General features: G+C 41.4%; 1 pseudogene; it reads right to left on the bottom strand.

Moving 5' to 3' along the window:
* Positions 1 to 14,068: 14,068 nt before the first annotated feature.
* Positions 14,069 to 22,703, bottom strand: LOC133994310 (uncharacterized protein K02A2.6-like; annotated as a pseudogene).
* Positions 22,704 to 24,750: the final 2,047 nt, after the last annotated feature.

Genomic DNA, 24,750 nt, shown 5'->3' with positions numbered 1-24,750 from the left:
CTGAGTAAAATAGTTCAGAACATCAGGCTAAACTGCTGGCTTGTGTTTCCTGCACTGTCTGAAGTTGATGTAATGTTGTCACCATGTTTCAAAATCTCAACAGTTACTTTGGTGACAGGCTTGGCTGGATGGGAATTAACCAAAATGATGCTTGCTATAGATGTCAGGCCAACAATCCCTTAAGTATTAATCAACATAATCATACATTTGTAATATTAATGTGAACTCAACCTAAAGAATTGAAAGAGAAGTAGCTCCTCGATAATCCGATTTCTCTCATTATTATTAAGTGTGTGGAGCAAAGGGCTCTGAAATCTAATCTGATCACCCATTAAACACCAACAGGAACATGTGGTGGAAGAATATATTTGCTATCATCCACCGCTTTTGTGATATTGTGTTTGCAAGTATGTCTGTGGGGATACAGACAGGTACCACACAAACACATTACAGTGTTTGAGTGAAAACAAAACACCTTTTCAGCATTCAATATGCACCTGATAGATAGGGGACTTTTATAGGATTATGGAAGCAACATCAGCAATAACACTGGAACATCTGCAGCAACAATAACTGTGTTTGGATGGGGTGGAGTTATTTTCCTTTGCTCATTATGTATATTGTTAGTAGAAGCAAAGTCCCTGCTGTTCTGCTGGCTCTCTAATGGACTGAATCTGAATGTCTTTCCTAATGGAAGAAGTTCTTGTTGGTTGATGGGTGGGAGTGCAACATCCTCAGTAATATAGATAATAGATAAAATGCACAAGCTCTTTTGCTTTTTTCACTCCTGCTGATGTTGGCTGTGACTGTCACATAGTATTATCCACATTGGTAAGAGAAAAATGGACACATTATCACAGCAATCAACCTTTTATTGTGTATTTGAGAGTGTTTTCACCTTTCATCACTCATAATTTGTGAAAGTCCCTCTATGAATTAACACCTGGATGTTATCTAGCAGCTGTATTCAATGAATCATTCTGGTGAAACAGCCCTCTGAACAGATTTGTTATTTTACTACAGCATCTGAATTTATTATTAGACCCACCCACTACAGATTATGTCTCGAGTGGAGCACCTGATGAACGATCAGCATATTACATGTAAGATCTCCTGGAGTAATGACATAAATAAGCTGGCGCCACTGTAATTAACTGTAAAGGAGCAGAGATGTGTTTTTACTTCTGCAGAGGAGACCCTGACATCTCCAGGAGATGTAAGTCATGGTCACGGGAACCACATAGGTTATAGGCTGATTGAGAGGTGGGGGTGTGTGTTGGTCGGCACAGCATGTTAGAGTGGTGTGCCTCATATCTGGGGAAATGCACACAGCAGCCAATGTGTGGTGCTGCTGGAGTTTGCAGCATACTGATTTGGTATTGAACAAGGCTTGGAGGAACAATTGCATCCTGAGCTAAACCAAACACAGTGAGAGGGCCTATTGTTGCATACAGAATAATATTCCATTTGCTTATGAAAACAGCCAGTCATGCAGCACAATTTCTAATATTAACTCAGGAGGCAAGCATATAAAAATGTTTTTCTCATTTACAGACAGAGACCAGAGGTGATGAGGTGCCACTCCAATTAGCCTAGTGACAATGCCCTCCAAATTTTGACATACCGCAACCGGAAGTAGAACTAAATGCAACATTGTTTTTCCTCATCTCTAAGGTCTCCCATATATGAAATGGGTTCTTGGACACAAATATTTAACTGCAACGATGGTTAAATTGATAGATATTGTTATATACCTCAAAACTAAAAAAAAACAGCTAAAACACAGCTTTCCGTATGGGGGTTAAGACATAAAGTGATGTAGATTAATAACACAAGCTCTGAGAGCTTTAAGAATTGAAATGTATGTAGTCAGGATGTTGCTGTACCTACTAACGGCTGGTGTGAATATCTTGAAGTATGGGAGAGATAGATTGGAACACACTCCTAAAATACACGGACAAACAAAACAAAAAAGATAGCTGAGCTGAATGTTTTCATTTACTTTGTAACTGCTTTGCAATGGATTGTCATAGAAACACATATGATGGCTTGTTGGAAAGGTGGAGTTATGCTGGATCCAGCAATACGATATATGTCACAAAATATGTGAATATAGCATGCATAATCAGGGTGTTAAGTCACTTCACGTATGAGGTGTCCCAAATGAAAGTGAAATGTTGTGAAATACTATAAAGTCTCCAGTCCAAACCTTTACTATGCTACAAATATACTGTCATATGAGCACACAGGTGGCTTGGTAAAATATGTACTATATTTACAAATATGTAAATATATAATGCATAGTCATTTATCACAAAATGTATGATCTGTCAGCAGGGGTGGATTGGCAATTTGGTAGTACAGGGATTTTTAAACACTCCTTAAATGTTCAGAACGGTTACTTAACTGTCTATGAACTTTACTTGACATAATAAATAGCAAACTCTGCATAGTGTGGTGTGTTACAACTAGGCCTAAATCTAGTTATCTAAAGTATTGGAAAACAATAACCATATTCATATACTATCCTGATTAATTGATTAGTTGCTTTTATTAACCACTTAACCACTATTTTCATCAAAGGATGCCACACGTAATTGCAAATCTGCAAGTTTACAACTCACATGTTGCAATGTAATGTGGTTTGAGCATGTAGATCTGCTATTTTCACAATTTTTGTTTTCATTTATACATTTCTACCTATAATGACATCCCCCAAATCAGGTCACCAGAGTTCAAGTGTCAACATGCACCTTTCTTCGTGCCCACAGTCCAATTTGTTCATGTTTAGTCAGTGTTTATGGTATATTGCCCTTTCAACAGTTTCACATTATACAGTTAAAACAAAAAAAACACTGATTAACTACTGTTATAATAAAACATCTGCATACATATTACTCATGATGCAGTACATAATAAGTATTTCCTCTTATGGTAATGGTAAATGGACTGTACTTATATAGCACCTTTCTAGTCTTTTCGACCACTCAAAGCGCTTTACACTACAACTCATTCACACACATTTATACACTGATGGCAGGCAGCTACCACGCAGGGTGCCAACCTGCACATCAGGAACCATTCACTCTCATTCATACACTGTTGGCACAGCAACGGGAGCAATTAGGGGTTAAGTGTCTTGCCCAAGGACACATCGACATGTGGACTGGAGGAGCCGGGAATCGAACCGCCAATCTTCTAATTGGAGGACAACCGCTCTACCTCCTGAGCCACAGCCGCCCCCTTATGTCATGCTTTATTGTCTATGTGGAGATTGTCCATTGTTCAGATCATTATACTATTGTTTTCCATACTTTAGCCAGCTAGCCAAAGTTGTGATTGCATGCAGACTCATTTTTTGCATGTAATCTTGTTGTCAAAGACTGTTCTTCTTTGGGTGGTGTCCCCATTCGTTGGAACAAGGTGAATATTTACAAAACAGTTTAAAACACCTGTTGTGCTGCCATGTAAACAGAACCTAAATACTGCAGACTTGTGGCCACAGTGAGCCATATACAGACACATTTAATACTAAAATCCAACTGTCTCTTACAAGTACTATCCATTATTAAACTATCTATCCAATACTGGATATAGTTTGTATTGTAATTTTCTTCTAAACACATTAAATAGGTCATGAATGTATTTCTAAAAAAGGTGTAAAAAGCATTTCAACCATTTAGATTTGAATTGTGGAGCTAGGCTTCACAAACTGTGTTTCAACATTTCTGTGTTCAGGATTTAGTGGGCGGGTCTGCCATAAACCCGCCCCTGCTGCTGTAAAGGTATAAATACATTCAGCACACACTACTACTATTACAGTCTACAGAAAGCTCTCAGAAGTAGCGTCCATGTTTCTGGTAGAGGTCGTGACTTTGATTGACAGGTGACACTTGGTAGGGGGCGGGGTTGCAGCGAACTCGGCGGGCACTCCCACAGCATTTGGGAGCAGAGAAAGAGGCTGATTTTTACACAACTTTGCCTAATTTCATATAAAATGAACTGAAAAGTTCAATTTTTCCAACTTTATTCGCGCCGCTTCAGACGCTTGATTCATTCATTCATTCATTCATTCATTCGCTTCATTCGCACCGCCTGATATGACATCGCGTGTTATCGTGCCATTCACATTGATTTTCTATGTACACTTGCTGCTCAATTCGCGTCAGACGCTTTTGGTCTGAACACCCCATTACTGTGGGAGCGAGCCTTCACGTGCGTGCAGCGTGCACGGCAGGTTCCTCTGTGGGGAGGGGCTTAGAAGGCAGAGCTGCAGCGCAGCAGAGAGGAAGAACCAGGGACCTGAAGGCTGTACTCGTTCAAATTTCCTGGCTAAGTCCATTTTTTTCTCAAAACTACAGACTGCAGCTTTAAGCAAGCTCTGTCAGCATCATCAGGACAATCGTGGTTTCACAGAATATTAGGGCAACTCAGATTACACCATGGCTAGGTAATGCAGGCTAATTTGACAATTTCTTAACTATAACATTCATTGATGAAAAGGAACTAACTTGCTGGCAGCAATTATTAAACAGACTGTTCTATTTATATTAATTTGTATTATTATTCTCTCTTTCATGTTGGTAACATCAGCATCAATATATTTGATACAAAGTGGAGAGCACTTTTAGAAAGATGTTGTTAGCTGTAGTTTTGCACACTTCCAGGATTGTCTCACATTGTTATATTTTTTTAATTTGTCAAATGATATCAATCAGAGTTTGTAGCTGTGCACATATATGTACAGCCATGGCAATCCTGAAACCACAGAACCTCTCCCCCTATAACAAATCCCAATGTAATCCCAATGTAACCATAATCCATAATACCAGGAAATGGGTGAATAACAAAATAACAAATAACTTTGATGTTTTCCATCTTAAAATATTTCGTTTTGAAACAAAATGAAATGTTACCAGAAACAAAAGTGCTGTTTGGTGAAGTCAACTGTGTCAAAATTAAAGGGTGTCAATGGCTTGTTAAAGTATGACTCCAGATCAGAGCAAATCAGCATAGCTTTCGTGTGGTTGCATGGCAACTTGTCAGCCAACATATAAATAAATAGTACCTGGATGTAGACAAACAATTCAGTGATTTAGATAGATAGATAGATAGATAGATAGATAGATAGATAGATAGATAGATAGATAGATAGATAGATAGATAGGTAGGTAGGTAGGTAGGTAGGTAGGTAGGTAGATAGATAGATAGATAGATAGATAGATAGATAGATAGATAGATAGATAGATAGATAGATAGATAGATAGATAGATAGATAGAAATAAGGATTTTTAGAAATAAATCAATCAATCAATCAATCTATCAAAGCAGGTTCTAAACCGTACTCTTCAGGTTTTAATTTTAAAGAGACCCAACATTCCCACATGAGCAGCACTTAGCTACAGTGGCAAGAAAAAACTCCTTTTTAACAGGAAGAAACCTCAGGCAGAACCAGGCTCAAAGTGGGAGAACATCTGCCTCGACCGGTTGGGGTAGAGAGGAGAGAAAGGAAGGATAGCTCTCCTCTCCTTCCTTTCTTCACATTGAAAATCAACATTGAAGCTAGAAGGTCCGGGACAGGAATCTGACGTCTACAGGCCCAGATTACCTGTGAGATGAGAAAGCACAGACAACTCCGGGGAAGAAGTTTAGGTTATTTAATGCATTAATAGTACATGAATGTTAAAGGATATAGATGGATGGATAGAGAGAGAGAGGGAGGAGGAGAGAGGAGCTCAGTGCATCATGGGAGTGGGAGTCCCCCAAGCCTATAGCAGCATAAACTAGGAGCTGGTCCAGGACAAGATTCTCTGATATTGGCAGGAAGCAGAAACTGACCATTTTTCTGACAAATGATGCGTATCCAAACCCTGTAGCAAACATTATGCATTACATATTGGAAGCAGATAATGTCAGCTGAAGAACAGATGCTGCCTGAGCAACTGGCGGTTAAATGCTTTGCTCAAGTGCGCATTGTGATACTGTGTTATTTTCACAGGTGACATCAGCAGTTTACAGTCTGCTACTCTCAGATCAGTCTGTTTCTCCTCGTCTGCTTTGTGGATTTTTAAATTGAATTTCCCATTTGCTAGCTCTATCAGGCCTTGCTGACAGTGCAAATCCTCCCCACACTCTGAGCTGGTGGCTGCCAGGATCGAAGCAACTACTTTCTAATTACCTCAGTGTACTTTCCTGACTGTGTGGTTGCCTCCAACATCCAACAAGCATTACAACACAACATTAAGGAACAGAGGACTGTGGGGAGAAATGATCCATTGACACAGTCGGATTGCATATCATCTGTACACAAAAAAAATCAATAAAACTTAGCTTCACTTCATGATCCAATCTAGTCATTCATGCCTGTAGGTACATTATATTGGCAGGCAAATGTGTGGTAGCTGACCAGAGAAAACACAAGTCTGCAATGTTGGCAACTTGGTAGCTCCACTGGAGCAGTTGGAGAGCAAACACCTGGCTCAAGGGAGTAGAGAGACATTAACTGCCTGAATTTGCTACTTGGTGCAGCTGGCAATCTATTGGCTTAATTTCATTCCCTAACCTTCAGACTATCACCACCTGACAACCCTACACTGAAAGTTTTTGCAGCTCTGAGCCTGTAGCTGAGCTCAAACTGGAGAGGATCCTTTGCTGGTCCCTAGAGAGTCAGGATGATTTAAGTTATCCGTTTACATGCCTTGCAAAAGAAAAAGCTTTGATACAGCTATTGTTAATGCAGCTGTGCATACACTGAATTAATATGATGTTGTTTTTTCCTTATTGGATAAACAGCATCTATCACTCCTTCAATTCAACAACTCTATTTCTGTATCATGCCTGCAGCTTGTTGTGCCTACTGCTCCATGTGTTACACCTGTTTTGAAGTCCAACTAAAATTTAATGGTGTGTTTTTGTTTATGCAATAGCATACAAATCTATTCTGTATCTTTTATTTGTTTTCTTTTATCAATTATGCTTACAGAAACATAATCCACTGCACAACAGTGTTAATATCAAAATGAGAAACTCAGAATACCATAAAATATGACTAGACAATAAACAAGAGTATGATAATAAATAAACAAGTACAAAAAAATCTAATTAAGGTGGGGGGGCACTAAGCTCTTTTTACAACGTTTTATCCCTTTCCTTTCATGTCCACTGAGGACTTGACCCATCTTTTCTCTTGTATACAGTCCATTTTTGCCAGTATTGATCCAGAGTCCCTGCTTTAGTTCTTATATAGTCAGTATATTTCCTCTAAGATGTCCAGCCACTGTCCTGGGCTTGGTGGATCACATTTTGACCAACTCCTAGTGATAGCCTTTTGCATACCAATATCACGATTTTGAAGAGATAGATGTCCTTCTTTTGAACAATTTCCTTTGGTATCAGACACAGGTACATAGTATGGGGGTCCCTGGGTGCCTTGTAGCATACAAAACTGGTCAACTCTTCAATCACTTCAATACTTTCTGCTGAAGTTCCATTTGTATTTCTGCATCATAGAAATGTCTTGGCTGTAAATATCTGAACAAGTTTTCATTTTCTAAATGAAATTCTCCTTTGAGTTTTTCAAAAGTTTAAAAAGTTTTCCTCTTTAAGAGTGTACACATGGCTGTTATCCCCCTTTTTCTCCACCTTATCTAAACAGGGGTGTTTGAGAAGACCAAATCAGAAGTTATTATCTCCTTCCAGTTTATATTCTTTGACTATCTCATGCCAAATTTTTTAAGAACCTTCTAATATATAACTTTCTCCCTTTTGGTCTGTGTATTCTTTCCTACCTCGCCTGGCTCGAGGGTAAGATTGGTCCGGTGAACACCAGTAGACAAAGTATCTCATCTGGGCAGCATAATAGTACTCTTTGAGATTTGGTACTGCAACCACTCTGTTTTCTTTGTCAGTTTGGAGTGTTGTAACTTTTACTCTTGACATTGTTCCTGTCCAAATGAACCTGGATAGCTGTTGATCCCATGCTGTAAACTGAGAATCTGGGATTCTGATTGGTAAAGATAAAAGAGGTACAGAAACCTTGGCAGCACACGTATAGTACACGTCCCAAGTACTATATTGATTTTGCTTCACACTTCAGTTTATATTTCAGCCCGATTGCTTTACTTGGTGTGTAGTTAAAAGAGAGTACCTGTGTTTTGGTGATGTTCAATTTATACTTCGACTTTATTTATATAGCACTTTAAACACATGGTTGATCCAAAGTGCTTCACACAAAGGGAAAAAAATGAAAAAAACAATAAAAAAATAAATTAGAATGATGATAAAAAAAATATATAACAACATCAGTGAAAATACATGGTTATAAAGTACAAAGTGACAATTAGACACAGTTAAAAGAGTGCTTTAACTTTTACTCTTGGCGTTGTTCCTGCTCAAATAAACCTGGATAACTGTTGATCCCAGGCTGTAAACTGAGAATCTGGGATTCTGATAAAAAGTGGTACAGCAACCTTGGCAGCACGTTCATCTTCATTGCCTCAAAAGTAAGAAAGTAAGTAAAAGTACGTTTTAAGGTTTTTCCTCAAAAGTTTCAGTGGTGGGAGAGAAACGAATGGGGGGAGGAAGAAAATTCCACAGTTTTGGGACAGCAATAGAGAAGGCCCTGTCCCCATAGCACTTAGTCCTGGATCTGTGGACAGACAGGAGTCCCTGATCAGATGACCACAGTTCTCTGCCAGTGTGATAATGGGACAGGGGCTTTGAAAAATACAGGGGAGCGAGTCCATTCAAGACCTTGTTTGTATTATAACCTGACATCTGACCATATTCATCCAGAGTCGCCATAAATGAAATTTTTATTCTAGCAGTTGGGTCTCTGTAAAGAGCCTGTATTCACCTGATGTATTGTCGATTAAAGTCCAGCCTCTCTAACACTCTATGTATAGAAAAGGCCAGCAGACTCTGTCAAACACCTTTTCAGCATAGAGACTGATCAGAGCAGCACTCAGATATTTTTTGTTGATCTGTTCTATGATGTGTAGGGTTCATCTGATGTTGCCTTGAGTTTGCCGGTCTTTTATAAACCCTGTCTGATCGTCATTTATTAAGTCAGGCAGGAGATGTTCAATTCTTTTGGACATGATAGATGTCAACAATTTATAGTCTACATTTAATATAGAGATAGGACGATAAGATTCGCAATTTTCTTTATTTTTACCTTGTTTTGGGATGAGTGATATTACAGCCTCTTTCCATGGTGGTGGTGCCACAGCTTTATTAAGTGTCCAATTAAAGGATTCTAGCAGTACAGAGGTGAGGTCTTCTTTAAAGATTTTATACCATTCATTTGGAAAGCCATCACTCCCAGGGCATTTATTTGTTTTTCAATTTATTGATAGCCATGCCCAGTTCTTTTTTGTGATGAGGGCAGTTAAGATATCATTTTGTAATTTCCCTATGGTCTAGGCTGTGAATAAGGTTTTGTAGCCATGTTGGAAGGTTTTATGAATTTCTTCTGGCACGTTTGCGATTTTATTAGTTAAAGAATCTCTAGTTTTATGTATTCTATTTGTCATTTGTTGTGCCCTGAGGCGCTCTGCTAGAATGTTTGTTGCTTTCGGGTCCGATTCATAAAAGATTTGTTTTGTAAATCTCAATTTCTTTTCCAATTCATTATTCAGAAAATCATCTATTATTATGACTTATTTTATCTGGTTTGTCAGCCCCCTATATCTCTCTTTAGTTTACTGGTTTGGTTTTAAACCATATATCAAGATTCAAGAACTTTATTTAGCCATTTGTGCTTGCACACATAGGAATTTTTGTGCGGTTTGTTCAGAGTCAAGACAAAAATTTAAAAAGACACACAAGAAGGACACATTCATAAAACACATACACATACTCTGTGTAAAGGGAAAGTTAAGAAGACAATATAAATAAATTTAATAAATTAAATATGATATGATATAATGTACGGTAGTTCATCGAGAAACGTGTTGTGTTTGTGATGATGCTGTCCGCTCGTCTATGTCTGAGGTTGTATGTGCATTGTTTGTGTTTGAGCAGGGAGTGAGATGATGTAGTGTGTCTCTGATGATTCTCTCTGCTCTTGTTTGACAGCGCTGTGTGTAGATTGTGTCCATGGAGGGGAGTTCAGTTCTGGTGATCCTCTCTGCAGGCTTTATGACTCTCTGTAGAGCCTTCCTCTCTGTCTGTGTGGTATTGCGATACCAGACAGTGATGCCTGTGGTGAGGATGCTCTCTATCAGTCCTTTGTAGACCTGGGTGAGAGGGCGACAGTATAGACCAGTTTTTCTGAGCAGCCTGAGGAAGTACAGTCTCTGTTGGGCTTTTTTCACTGTGGCAGCAGTGTTCAAAGTCCAGCTCAGATCAGATGTTACCTGTAGTCCCAGGAATCTGTAACTGTCAGCCCTCTCCACCTCAGTCCCCTTGATGATGAGGGGCTGCAGGGGGGGTGGTTTTTTTCTAAAGTACATTATTATTTCTTTTGTCTTCTCTGTGTTGAGGCATAGGTCGTTCGCCTCACCATAGATGGTAAATGGTAAATGGCCTGTACTTATATAGCGCCTTTCTAGTCTTTTCGACCACTCAAAGCGCTTTACAATACATTTCATTCACCCCATTCACACACATTCATACACTGATGGCAGGAGCTACCACGCAGGGTGTCAACCTGCACATCAGGGGAAGCTAATCATTCATACACATTCATACACCGTTGGCACAGCAACGGGAGCAATTTGGGGTTAAGTGTCTTGCCCAAGGACACATCGACATGTGGACTGGAGGAGCCGGGAATCGAACCGCCAATCTTCCAATTGGTGGACGACCGCTCTACCTCCTGAGCCACAGCCGCCCCGGCAAGAATGTCATTCACCACACTCCTGTAGCCCGACTCGTCCCCCCCCTTGATGAGGCCCAGGATGGTGGTATCATCCGCATACTTAATGATGATGGTGTTGTCCTGGGTGGAGACACAGCCGTGTGTGTACAGGGTGAAGAGTTTAGGACTGAGACAGCAGCCTTGTGGTGATCCTGTGCTGACGGTGAGCTCTGCAGACACCCTCCTTCCCATCCTCACCACCTGTGGTCTTTCAGTCAGGAAATCCAAGATCCAGTTACAGGTGGGAGTCGGGACGCCGAGGTCTGTCAGCTTCTCAGTCAGCCTGCCCGGGCGGATGGTGTTAAAAGCAGAATTGTAATCCAGGGACAGCGTTCTGACGTATGTTCCTCTGCTGTCCAGGTGTTGCAGGATGTGATGTAGAGCAAAGGCCACTGCATTGTCCACTGAGCGGTTGGGGCGGTAGGTGAACTGGAGGGGGTCGGTCGTGCTCGGAACCATGTGATTGATGTGTGTGAGAAACAGTTTTTCTAGACACTTCATGGCGACTGGCGTGAGTGCCACTGGTCTGAAGTCATTCAGCGTGGATGGGTTTGGTTTTTTTGGGACTGGTACAATGGTGGAGGATTTAAAAATACGGGGGACTACTGCTTGGTTTAGAGACAGATTGAAGATGTCTACATACACACCAGTGAGTTGTTCTGCGCAGGACTTCAGAACTCTAGGAGGGACGCCGTCTGGTCCAGCAGCCTTGTGGGGGTTCACCTGCCTCAGAGCTTTCAGGACCTGAAAGACAGTGTCCGTGGGGTTGCAGGGGGCTTTTGAGGGGGTGTCTGTGTTCAGTCTATCAAACCTGGTGTAGAAGGTGTTAAGGCTGTCTGGGAGGGTGACATCCTGGGGGACTGTGGTTGGCAGTGTTTTCTTGTAGTTTGTGACTGCTTGGATTCCCTGCCACATACTGCGTGTGTTGTTACTCAGGTAAAAGTTTTCAAGTTTTTGGGAATAGGCCCTCTTTGCAGCTCTGATGGACTTCTGTAGCTCGTACCGGGCTTTCTTGTACTCCCTCTGATCTTCTGACTTAAAAGCTTCCTGCCTTTTCCTGATCTTCTGTTTTATGTTTCCATTGAACCAGGGTTTCTGGTTTGGAAACACACGCACAGTTCTGGGAGGGGCACATGTAGATGTGCACCAGCTGATGTAGTCACTCACAGCCTCTGTGTATTCATGGATGTCATCTGTAGCCACCTTAAAGATGTTCCAGTCTGTAGCCTCTAAACAGTCCTGCAAGCTAGCCTGTGCACTGTCAGTCCAGGTGTTAACAGTTCTGACTGTGACTGGCTGTGCCTTGAGCCTCTTGATGTAGGTGGGCTTGAGCCGGATGGCCAGGTGGTCAGACTTGCCGAAGTGAGGTTTTGGTTCAGCTGTGAAAGCATTTCTGATATTACTGTAGCAGTGGTCCAGTATCTTATTTTCTCTAGTTGGGAAAGTCACAAACTGATACAGTTTTGGTATGTTTTTCTTGAGGTTGCAATGATTAAAGTCTCCCAGAATAATACAAGCAGCATCAGGGTATTTGTTTTCATGCTCATTGATCATGTCATGTAGCTCCCTGAGTGCACACAATAATACATTGCAGTTCTCTGGGTAGATAAAACCGTAGCTTCAGAGTTACATACTCCACATTTTCAGGAGTATCTAACTCTGAAAAAAATATGACATGTAGATTTTTGCAGCTGGTTTAGCTGGTCTGTCTGTCCGTCCGTTCACCTTTCTCCAAACCCCTCCATCCCCTCTAAGGTTTAGGGAGCCGGCCATTGCATATGGCATTTTTTTCGCATTTCATTTCATGTCAACTTCAATTTCTATTTCAATGTTAAATAAATAGTCTGCAGTTATACTTTTAATTTGGGACTCCGGAGCCACAGCAACCTGGGACTATTTTTTCAGCCTGTGACGTATATGTGTAGAGACGCTGTACGTAGGGGCGTGAACGACGGGAGGAGAGAGACAATGAGAGGCGACATTTATCCACAGTCACGAACATTTTCAACATGCCTAACAAAAGCAAATCACTGTTGGAAAATACTCGTGATGCCGCCAAACGCTGCATGAAATTAACTTAAGGTGGTGAAACTCCAGAGAAGTCAGGTAAGAAACCACAAAACACAATCCACACAGTAGCTAATGCTAATGCTACAGTTTTTTGGCTACTTATACCTTCCAACCATGTAATTATCCTTCAGCGACATGACTTCAAGCATTATGTTCCTCTTTGTCTCAGGGTTAACATCCTTTTTGTTCCAGAGTTAAATAACAACTCGCCTAACAAAAACTTTGATTTATGAATGAGGGTCCGGGATTATGAACGAATACACGCACTGCGGAGACACACATACACACACACACTCACACACATACACACACACACACACACACACACACTTCTGGCGAGTATTTTTTTGGTAGTTGGATAATGCTGGAAGTAGAATTATTGTTGATCTTCATTTTTTACGAGAGGCTGCATTCATGTTGGTTACCACTCAACAGCCAAGCTGCAAAGTAAACAATCACTATATCTATAAAGTATATATATTGACATCAACACATTTCCTTTTCAACTGTCTATTAGGTTAGGGTGGGAAGTGAGGTCTCCACTGAGGTTAAGGTGAAGTTTAGTTTTATAACTACTTCTTCAGTAGAGAGCCAGCAACACAGGTCACTATTTCTGACAGTCACAGATGTTGGTGTAACACCGGTTAAAACAAGGGAAAATATATTTAGCAGTGCTCACCGTGGGTAGAGATGGCCAGCTGGGCCTGTCAGCTGAAATATCCGCTGTGGCTGCAGCAGTCAACCAATGGTGTGTTCACGGTGCCACATGGCTATGACATTAATTAAATGATCTTCTCTATCAGCCTGACATCACTGCTTGCTCTACAAGTGTGTTATGAGATCCTTGATGGCTGCACAGCTTCTTGGCTGGAGGTAAGACATTAACAGACAGACTGCCATTGTCTCCCCACATGAGTAACAAAGAATACTACTTGCAGTTCAGAGTGAGAAAGGCAGATATCAGGGAGCCGAGGCGGTGAAGGCTTGAACCAAAAAAGGTTGTGCTATCTGACAGTAATCTATTAATTAAGCATGGCTATAATTGTGACCTTTCTCAGAGCCAACCTTGTGGGTAATGCTAGGACTTGCAGTGGTTGCCAAGCATCATCTGTCTCTGAGGTGAGTATACTTGACTGCTCAGGGGACCAGGAGGCTGCGGTGGATTGGTGCTTGCTCGCATTTCACCTCCTGCTCCAAGCAGATAACAGCTGCTCCTTGCAATAGGCTCCCAGTCGCTTTAACAAAGGCCTCACCTTTCAGGGAGCACAGTAGCTGCTTTGCATTAGCCTGCTGGCATCCACAGACCGCCTGTATACAATACATAAACAGGTGCAACACAAGCACAACAACGCACAAAATACCACTTTGGCAAACACATCAAGAGTGTGCAGTGCTCCTCACAATAGTGTGGCTCTTGTTATAGCCACAGTGTCCAGCTGGCTCTGGATTCTTTGTAATCTGTGTTTTGGCACTGCTGTTCCAAAATGAAAGCATGTGTCATCCTGGGTCCTCCTCTGTCCTGTCTCAAATTAACTTGGAAGCCCAACAGATTTCAAAGGATTTTATGAGTTACATGAAAGCATGCCAAACACGTTAAATGTCTGCAATCCTTAACAAACTTCACAGGGGCTCTTGAAAAATACAGCTCCCTGCAGGATTTGTCAAACATTCTTTGCTTTATGCATTCATACTGAATAATTCATGTGCATTACCAATAAATAAATGGATGAACTAGTTGATAAATCACCAGAACCTGCTTGTAAATATAATACAAATAAAATGTTAATGTCATATATGGAGGCAGGAAGGAAATAAATGATGTATGGATAAGACTTGGACTTATCTCCTCAGTTACATGCAAAGATCCTTTTGTTATACTTTCTGTGAACTCAGGTAGCTAATGTGGTGGATGAAACACCAAGAGCTTCTTCAGTGTCTCAGTTCAGTGGACTCTGGAGGCTGTTTTGTTTAACAACGCCTCTCTCTCTCTCTCTCTCTCTCTCTCTCTCTCTCTCTCTCTCTTTCTCTCTCTCTCTCTCTCTCTCTCTCTCTCTGTCTCTCTCTCTCTCTCTCTCTACCTCCCTCCATCATTCCCCTGCCTCAGTGCAGCTCACATTGAATCTGTTCCCAGCATCATCCCCCAGTGATGCTTCAGTTACTCTGTGAGGTGCTTTGCACGTAACAATGGCTGGCATGATGGGAGAATTATCACAGGCAGTGTCCATGAAGCAAAGGTAAATGAGAGCAGTGGGAGAATAGCTGTTGTGCTGCTGGGTAGTTTTGCACGGCTAGACTCAAATTAAAGAGGTAATCTGAAAGGTTTGTAGTGCTTCACAGCCCAAAATGGTCATAGTTTGTAGAGCGATTGATCATTACCTATGACTTAATGATTTGCTGGCCAGGTTGTGAGATTTCTGCTTTCACAATAGATTGCAGCTGTGAAGGCTAAACGTGTTGTTGTCATGGTGAGAGGAAGTGACAGGGCAGAATTATGGTTGGAGTACTTTGCGTGTGGATATATCTGACCACTTCACCAGAATTTACTGCTGGACCTTTGTCCTTCTCTGTAGTGAACTGTGACTTTGTTTTTGTCAGTTATAAGCTGACATGGTTGGTTTTCTCATGCAAAACAAAAGCATGCAATGTGGCTACCAATTATATCGACAGGATTGATTGATTGTTTGGTTTATTTGCACAAAATAAAAGTCAGAGAAATATAAAAGTAAAACATGTGCGGGTGAGGTAGGAACCCACTCTGGGCTTATCTTAAAACCTCACCTATAGGAGATAATATAATAGGAGCAGTGGATGGTACTAAGCAGAGAGAACATAATTATATTAAAAAAATTTCATTTAAAAGTGGGGTGCATCTTATACACCGGTGTGTCCTATTGACCAGTAAAATACAGAGAGCGTATGGATCTGCATATGCTTATATGTAAAAGGCCTTCCACACTAAGAACAATAACTATAACTTTAAACATAATGATCATCCACACTAATGAACTATAACGCCCTGTAAACAGCGGTGTCAAGCATGCGCTGCACGCTCCAGCTGTGTCGACAGCTAATGAAAATAGATAGACTATAGATGACCCGTTAATGCTGTATGCTGTACAGAAAAATGATTGTGTGTTGATCAGAAGTATTTCAGACACTAGTTGCTGTGATGTTTCAGTATTTACAGACCAAGTAAGCATACAGGTACACACTGTATTAAATATGTAAAGTTAATGTGTTCTTTTAAAATGTTGAATTGAAGCTCAGACTAACCCGATCCTGGTCTGAGTTAATATACCGGTCCAGTACAGTTCAGAAAATCATTACGGACTATTAACCATTAACCCGACACACTGATTCAGGTGTAATATGTGTGTTTTATTGTGATTCAGTTAAAAGTAAATTGAGAAAGTTTTGGAGTATAAACATATGTGTTTATGAATTAATATCTACTGGTGCATTCAAATAAGTCTTAAATAGAAATGTGTTTTTCCCAGCATGAGACCCTCCAAAATCAACTGCGACTTATACACCAGTGCGACTTATGCACCGTTTTTTATGGTATTTCTTTCCTTTTTTTTCATTCTTCTATTCATTTGTGAGACATTTTATCAGGTGAAGATATTGATAAAGTCCCAAATGAGTCAAACATGACATTCATTTCAATTCAAGGTATATTCTTATTTATTCTACCGGGTCTACCAGTGACAAATACCAGAGAAAAATCTACAAAAAACTTAACTCAGGCTGCATTCATACCAAATCCGATACTGTGGTCTTCAGAGGTTGGGGGGTTGTTTGAGACAATGAAATATGATCCAGGAAGTTGCATTGGAATTGCAGATTATGCATTTAAGGATTTGCCACAATCCAAAACACACAGCAGTTTGTGATACTGACACACAGGATTTACAACTCTGGAAAGTTTTTATGGTGGTAAATGTTTTATCTTTTGTCGTGATGATCACAGGGTCAGCAGTTGAATACAGTGTTCACATTACAAAGTGATCCACCGGGCCGGTTGCGTTTATGAGTCTGGCACCGCAGCCTGATGTGGAGTCACATTCCAGCAAGAGTTGATTCAACAACTGCTGTGATTTCTTGCTGAGCCCTATGAGGTCCCAACTCGGGCAGTTCATTCAAATGAATGAAAGGGCTGCCATTTTTTACACATTGCCAGATTATGTCTGAACACAGCTTTAGGCAGCTTAAAAAACGAATGTGGATTTTGTCCATCACCTCTCACAGTGTTGCTCTGGAAGGGATTGTTTCATGATCTGTATGGAGAGGAGGAATAATAACAGCCACCAGTTACACTTTTTACATACAGTACAAGTCAAAAGTTTGGACACACATTCTATGGATAAGAAAGTGCCCAGACTTTTGACTGGTACGCAGTGTTTCCCCTATGTACATTCAACAGCACCGCTACAAAAATGACTGTGCTTGAAGTAACGTGACGTTAACTATGTTGATCACTTGCTCGATTTCATTAGAAGTTGCTAGCAGCTAGTTAATCATATAACTTCGCTTTTGGCTTCGGTGTAGGCTAGGCCTCATAAGACAACCTGCCCCCTCCCCTCATAAGCTACTGAAGTAGGGGGAGGACAAGGGCAGACAATCCAACTCTCCCGGACGTTCCGGGAGTCTCCCGCATATTGATAGCGGCTCCTTGACTCCCGCAAATGAGACACAATCTCCCGGAAGCTGGAGCGAGCAAGCAAGTATAGGCATGCAAAGAGGAATAGACATACAACATAACACACAAGTAGTGTGTTACATCTGATTTGGCTTAGCAGAAATTGTAACACCAGCCTATTAACTCCCTTTCAAGCAGCAGACTGCTCAGTGTCAGTGAAAAAATATATTCTTGGTTTCATTATGTTTGATAAAAGTAATTAGGAAACTCAAACAACTGAGAATGTTTGTCGAAAAAAATTAATCAAGCAAATGAAAGAGTTCAATGAAGTTTTGCTTTCATCAAAGCTATTTTAATGAAAGAACTAATTCCATGTGTATTAATAAACAGGCAGATTAATTACCATAGCTTCTGATTTCACAGAACTGTTGGAAAAACAACTTGTGGCCCTTTCTTCTAAGAAATCTTGCTGAGAGAGAAAGAAACAGAAAGTCATGGATTCCTGGGCAAACTCTTTTGCACATGCCAGATAAATGGAATCAATACATCCTCCCCAAACATCACTCTTACACAAACTTGTGGCTGTTTCCTCAAATCATTGATGGTCCAGCACTCACTGCTCAGGTGTTAAGAGTGACAGAAGAAGGACTCAATCACGCTGTCATGTCAAATTGTAGCACAGTGGCCTGTAGGCAGAGAAGGTGCCGTGACTACACAGCAGATTTCAAGGCTTGAAAATCAGTAGCTGACTTTCAACCATTGATAAACGGTGTAATATCTTGAGGTGGAAATAAAAATCAGACAGAGACCAACTTGTGTTTTTTTACGACTAACTTCTATAACAATAATAACTACAACCACATCATAAAAATTTTTTTTTTCAAACTAACTGATTCAAAGATCCAGTCTTTTAGGTTAGGGTTAGGGTTGGGGCGTGCTGGTTGTGGTGATGCTGATGTATTAACATCTTGCTCCACTGGAATCACAGAAGTATCTTTGCACTGAGTGGGAGGGTGCAGCTGTTCTGTAGAGCTGGGTTTTGCAGGTGTGCTTGGTGCGTTTGCTGATCCAGGCGTGGATGCATTCCTGCACTGCGCCTCTGAGATGCCTCCGCTTAGCTGTGATGTTCCCAGGTCTGGTGTCAGGTAAGTATGATCACTTGAATTGAAGGAATCCAGGGCATTTTCATGAGAGAAGAGCAGATGATCAACGTGGACTGTGCGTTCTCTTACACCATCATCGATCAGGTAAGTAACAGGACCGAGGCGCTTCACTATTTTTCCCATGATCCATTTCTCCACTTCCCTCCACGAAAGTTTCTCACACGTACTGAGTCACCCTCAGATAAGTTTCTCAGTTTGGGGTTTCCTTTGTCATGGTATTGCTTTTGTTTTTGTTGCTTCTCCTCAACTGTCTTTGCAAGGCTCGACTTAAGCAAGCTAAACCTGGTCCTTAACTGACGTTTAAGGAACAGTTCTGCCGGCGAACAGCCAGTCACAGTATGCGGTGTACTTCTGTACATCTGTACTGTCTGCACTGACCTTTCTGCAGCACCATTTGAAGCAGGATGATACGCTGGGACCCGGGTCTGCTAAATACCATTTGCTCTCAGAAACAACCTGAATTCACTGGACGTGAACTGTGGTCCATTGTCAGAAACCACTTCTTCTGGTAGTCCATAAGATGCGAAAATGCTGCGCAAAACTTCAATAGTCTTTGCTGAAATTGTTGTTGTCATGTGAATCACTTCTAGCCATTTTGAGTGGCTGTCCACTAAAACTGAGAAAAAATGTTTGTCTTTCTCACAGAAATCTATGTGTATCCGCTGCCACACTCGTGTTGGCCATTTCCAACAGTGCAGTAGGGCTACTGCTGGAAGTTGTCTCACTGCCTGGCATGCACTGCACTGTTGTACAGCAACTTCAATGTCCTTATCCAGATGGGGTCACCACACATAGCTTCATGCTAAAGCTTTCATCCGACAAATGCTGATGTAGGTCATTCAATAGCTTTTCTCTGTGAGCTGTAGGAACTATGACCCTCATTCCCCAGAGAAGATTCAAGATTCAAGATTCACTTTCTCATGCATTTGCATACATAAAAACAAAATAATGTTTCACTTAAAATAAAACCAAGAGAATAAATAAAAAGAGGATACAAGGCAAGACATTTCAAGATTTTCTAAAATAAGTATTATAAATAAATAAGCTAAGAATCAATAAATAGGCTAAGAATCAAATAACAATAAGGTGACTTCTCTAAAGTGCAAGTGCTTCATTTCAGTCATTTCAGTGGCAGTTCATTTATTTTCAAGTTCAGGAGCCTGACTGCTTGGGGGAAGAAACTGTTAAGCAGTCTTGTTGTTCTGCAGCAGATGCTTCTGTGCCTTTTCCCCGATTTCATAAGGGAGAAACGGCTGTGGGAGGGATGAGAGGAGTCTTTAGTGATACTGCAGGCTCTTCTACAATTTCTTCCCCCAAGCAGTCAGGCTCCTGAACTTGAAAATAAATGAACTGCCACTGAAATGACTGAAGTGAAGCACTTGCACTTTAGAGAAGTCACCTTATTGTTATTTGATTCTTAGCCTATTTATTGATTGGTTGTAAATGTCCAGCAGAGATGGCAGTGAGGCACCGATGATCTTATCTGCCGTTCTCACTATCCTATTCAGTCTGTGCCTTTCCTCTGCTCTGCAGTTGCCGAACCAGCAAGTGATGCAGTAGGTCAGAATGCTTTCGATTGTGCCTCTGTAGAAGATGGTGATGACTGGAGTGGGGAGGTCTGCTCTATTCAGTATGTGGAGGAGGTGGAGGCGCTGTTGTGCCTTCTTGATGACAGCTTTGGTGTTACAGCTTGAGGTCATGTCGTCAGACAGATGCACCCCCAGGAACTTGGTGTTGTTAACCCTCTCTACTGAAGAGCCGTTGATGGTCATTTCTTTAGTTTTGTTGGTGTTGAGGGCCAGATTGTGGTGTTTACACTAGGCTAACAGCTGCTCCACCTCCCTTCTGTAGGCAGACTTGTCCTCGTTGTTGATGAGCCCAATGACAGTGGTATCGTCAGCTAATTTTATGATGTGGTTGTTGTCAAATCTGGCAGACAGGTCAAAGGTCAACTGGATGAACTACAAGGCGCTCAGGACACAACCCTGAGGCGAACCTGTGTTCACCCAGGTGTATCCAGATGTATTGCTGCCGACTCTGACTGTCTGCCGTCTCTGTGTTAGGAAGTCTAAGATCCAGTTGCATATGCTAGTGTCCAAGTCCAGCAGCCTCAGCTTCTCGATCAGCTGCTGCGGCAAGATTGTGTTGAATGCTGAACTAAAGTCGATCAGCAGAATCCTGGCATAGGTGTTTTTATTCTCCAGATGGGTCAAAGTGAGGGGGAGCAAGGTAGATATCAAAGTCAAAGTCAAAGTCAGCTTTATTGGCATGGCATCTTCTGTGGACCGGTTTGATCTATATGCAAACTGCAAGGGATCTAGGTTGGCAGGGAGGTGTGACTTGATCTGCTGCATAATGAGCCACTCAAAGCATTTCATTGCTATTTGGGTGAGGGCTACGGGGCGATAGTCATTCAGGCAGGATAGGTTGGATTTTTTTGGCACAGGTGCTATAGTGGCGGTCTTAAAGCAGGTTGGCACTCTGGCTTGGCTGAGGGACGTGTTAAATATGTCTGTGAAGACATCCTTCAGTTCCTCTGCACAGTTTTTAAGTACCTGACCTGGTATATTGTCTGGTCCGGCGGCCTTCTGGGGGTTAATATTGGAGAAAACTCTCCTGACGCTGTCGGCAGACAGTTGCAGCACCTGTTCCATCCTTGTTCCACAGAAAGCTCAGTTCTACGGGTATAGAACGGTTTGAGTGTCTCATCATTTATGTGGTTTGGCCATCCATTCAAAATGAACTCTTTCACTCGGCCGAGTACAGGATCTCTGTGTGTACTTTGTGCTATGTCGCAGGCTTTCACAAGTAAATCTTCCATGAGTGAGAAATAGAATATGTTTCCTTTGATTTCCATTTGCATGATCCAAGGACTTGCGATACTCTAGCTCATAAGTGTACGCCATCAGTATGAGTGCCCATACTCAAAGCAGCCAAAGTGGGAATAGCTGACTTTGAGCCAAGGATTGACAAGAGTGGTTTGTGGTTGGTAATGAGAGTAAACTTCCTACTGTAAAGGTATTTGTGAAACTTCTTCACTCCGAAAATAATAGAGCGCTTCCTTCTCTATTTGGGCATATTTGCTCTCAGCCTCTGTCAACGTGCGAGATGCAAATGCTATGGGCTTTTCCTCCCCATTCTCCATCACATGGGAGATGACAGCGCCGACACCATACACATGCAAGAGTTGCAGTTGAGTGGACAGATTTTTCAGGAATCTACCATAATAGTTCAACAGTCCAAGGAATGAAACATTGGTGGGACTAGAAGCATTCACAATGGCTTCCACCTTCTTCTCTGTAGAATGGAGCCCTTCACTGTCCACAATATGTCCCAAATATTCCACCTTGTCTGTCATGAACTTACATTTTGACCGTTTGACACTTGCATTGTACTTTTCCAGACGACTCAATACTTCCTCCAGTTTGTGCAGGTGATCTTCTCTGGAACCTGCAGTGATCAAGATATCATCCAGGAAACAAGTCACATGATCAATGATCAAATACCTTGCAGGATTTGATCCATCACTGCTTGGAAGATGGACGGGGCACTAGAGACTCCATATGATAGGCGATGGTAAGTGTAGACCCCCCCCCCCCCCCCCCCCCCCCCCCCGATGTGTGTTAACTGTGAGATACTTTTCTGAGTCTTTATCTAACTCCAACTGCTGATAAGCATGTGATAATTCCAGCTTCGTGAACAGCTGGCCTCCAGCCAAAGTTGCAAAGAGGTCTTCAGCATTGGGCAGTGGATAAGTTTCTTCTTCCACACACTGATTTATGTTCACTTTGTAGTTCCCACAGATGTCCACTTTTGGCACTGTCACTATCGGTGCAGCCCACTCGCTTGTGTCTGTTTTTGATATGACACCCATCTCTTGTAATCTATCCAGTTCTTTTTCCAAAGCCTCTTTTAGAGCATAAGGCACTGGGCTGGCTTATTTGAATATAGGCTTGGCATCTGGCCTCATTTTGATACAAGCCACTTGAACTCACGGATGGTGCTAGGGCCTTCATCAAACACCCCCTTGTGTCTCTGCAGAATCTCCTCTAGCTCTGGATCAACAGCTCCTCTTGCTGCTTTAACTTGGAATATTCTTCGTCAGTTCAGTCTTATTTTTCTTAGCCAATTTCTGCCCAGTAGTGTTGGACAATCACCAGTGGTACCCTTGCTATCTGTTGCTCATGTCCACAAACACTTTTCCTAACACTAGGATCGGTTCTCAGGAAAAGGTAGAGAGTGGTATTTTGCATGGTCGCAGCGGTAAGTGGGAAAGTGTTTTCCAGTACACCTTCTCTGGTGCCACTGTCACAGTAGCTCCTGTGTCTAACTGCATTACAGTGTCGTGGCCTTCAATGCTCACGTTCACCATCATCTCAACATGAAGCGGTGTATACTGTGTATACTGGGTACGCTCAAAACAGTTCATCATCATCATCGACATCCTCTTGATTTGTTGCAGACCCCTTTTCCACCAACTGGGTCTTATACTGCATCTTTTTTTTCCTTCTCTGTTATCCCATCCTCGTCACCAAAATGTAATATCTTGAGGTGGAAATAATAATCAGACCGAGACCAACTTGTGCCATGAGACTGCCGTACCTTTACTGTGCATCGTTAATAAGGGTCCCAGTGGAAACACAACACATACACCCAACACTGGCCAGTAGATGGCAACATAAGCTTATAAATCATTCCCAATCCACATAAATTATTCCCAATACACTACAAACGGCATCCAGCACTGGCGATTCTGAAGCTAAAACACAAAGATGCCAAAAATGGTTATGGTCTATTTTCATCCAGCACAGTTGTAACATTCACCACAGCAATCCTCTCCACTGATTACAGTAATCATTACTCTTGCAACCATCAGGACAAGCACTTCATTGCCATAATTGTTTGTTGGAAACACTCTATATTGCAAAGACCCTTTGTTAAAATCTGTTTTTTCTGTTCATCCTCAGTCCAGTATTTAATGTCTCCAGAGATACAATTTTATCCCTGTTCAAACAGCTACTGTGGATTTTCTCTAAAATTACTCTTTTTAAAAGTGGACTTTTAAACACTTCATTGCTTATTTCATTGGATTTTATGCCCCAGAGTTTCTACACATGCCATAAGATATGATTATACACCGCCCACACTACTTTTTGCAGCTCTCTTTGTTATTCTGTAGACTTTTTATATTGTTGATATAAAGTATCTGGTCCCACAACCCCATGCTGCTGAAATGACTGCAAATGTCTTCATAATCTTTTTTATTATAGTTGTTTAACCCTTGACCTGATCTCCAGATGATCATCCTGAACAATGTAATCTGTTCTTCCAGCTGATCCACTATGAAAGCTGCATTGAGGAGCAGTTTCTGTTGTGTGAAAATGTTTATAGATACCTGATAACAGTTTTATTTTTTAAAGTGAAAGTTAATTTCTCTGATTTCAGCTTAGCATCCATTTCACATTGGTGGCCCACAACATAATCAATTCATTTCAGTGCAAAGTAAGAGGAAATCAAAGGTCTTTAAACACCATCACACTTTTCAGAAACTGAAAGAAAAGTGGAATGTCAACAAATCATCATACTTTTACTGTATGGTGTGCTGGTGTAACTTCAGCGATAATTATTTCTCTAATATGCCCACTACTGTAGCTTTGGATTTTTCCATCCTCCTGCCATATGGAAGCTGCAAGACACCACCAAAAATTAGACCAATGACAATTAGGGTTAAGAGGCCCCGAATGTGACCTGGTCCTCTTTCATCTATCCTCTATTGACTTATTAATGATGATGAATACTGCAATTAACTTATTTTTGTATACATAATCCATGTCTCACTATAGTCACACATAATTGGTAATGCAGAATACCTACATTTAACCAGAACATATTGGGTTGCTGGCTGGTGTTTCTAGGGGAAGGTACTGGAGTGAAAACTGTATTTGTCTGTAATTGTCATATGTTTGCATTAAATGTAAAAGATATCTATCATGTGTCATACCTCTAAGTACATTTAC

This window comes from Scomber scombrus, chromosome 14 (assembly GCF_963691925.1).
Source record: "Scomber scombrus chromosome 14, fScoSco1.1, whole genome shotgun sequence".
Taxonomy (NCBI): Eukaryota; Metazoa; Chordata; class Actinopteri; order Scombriformes; family Scombridae; genus Scomber; species Scomber scombrus.
The sequence above is the reverse complement of the archived record's forward strand: the minus strand, read 5'-3'. Positions and strand labels throughout refer to the sequence as shown.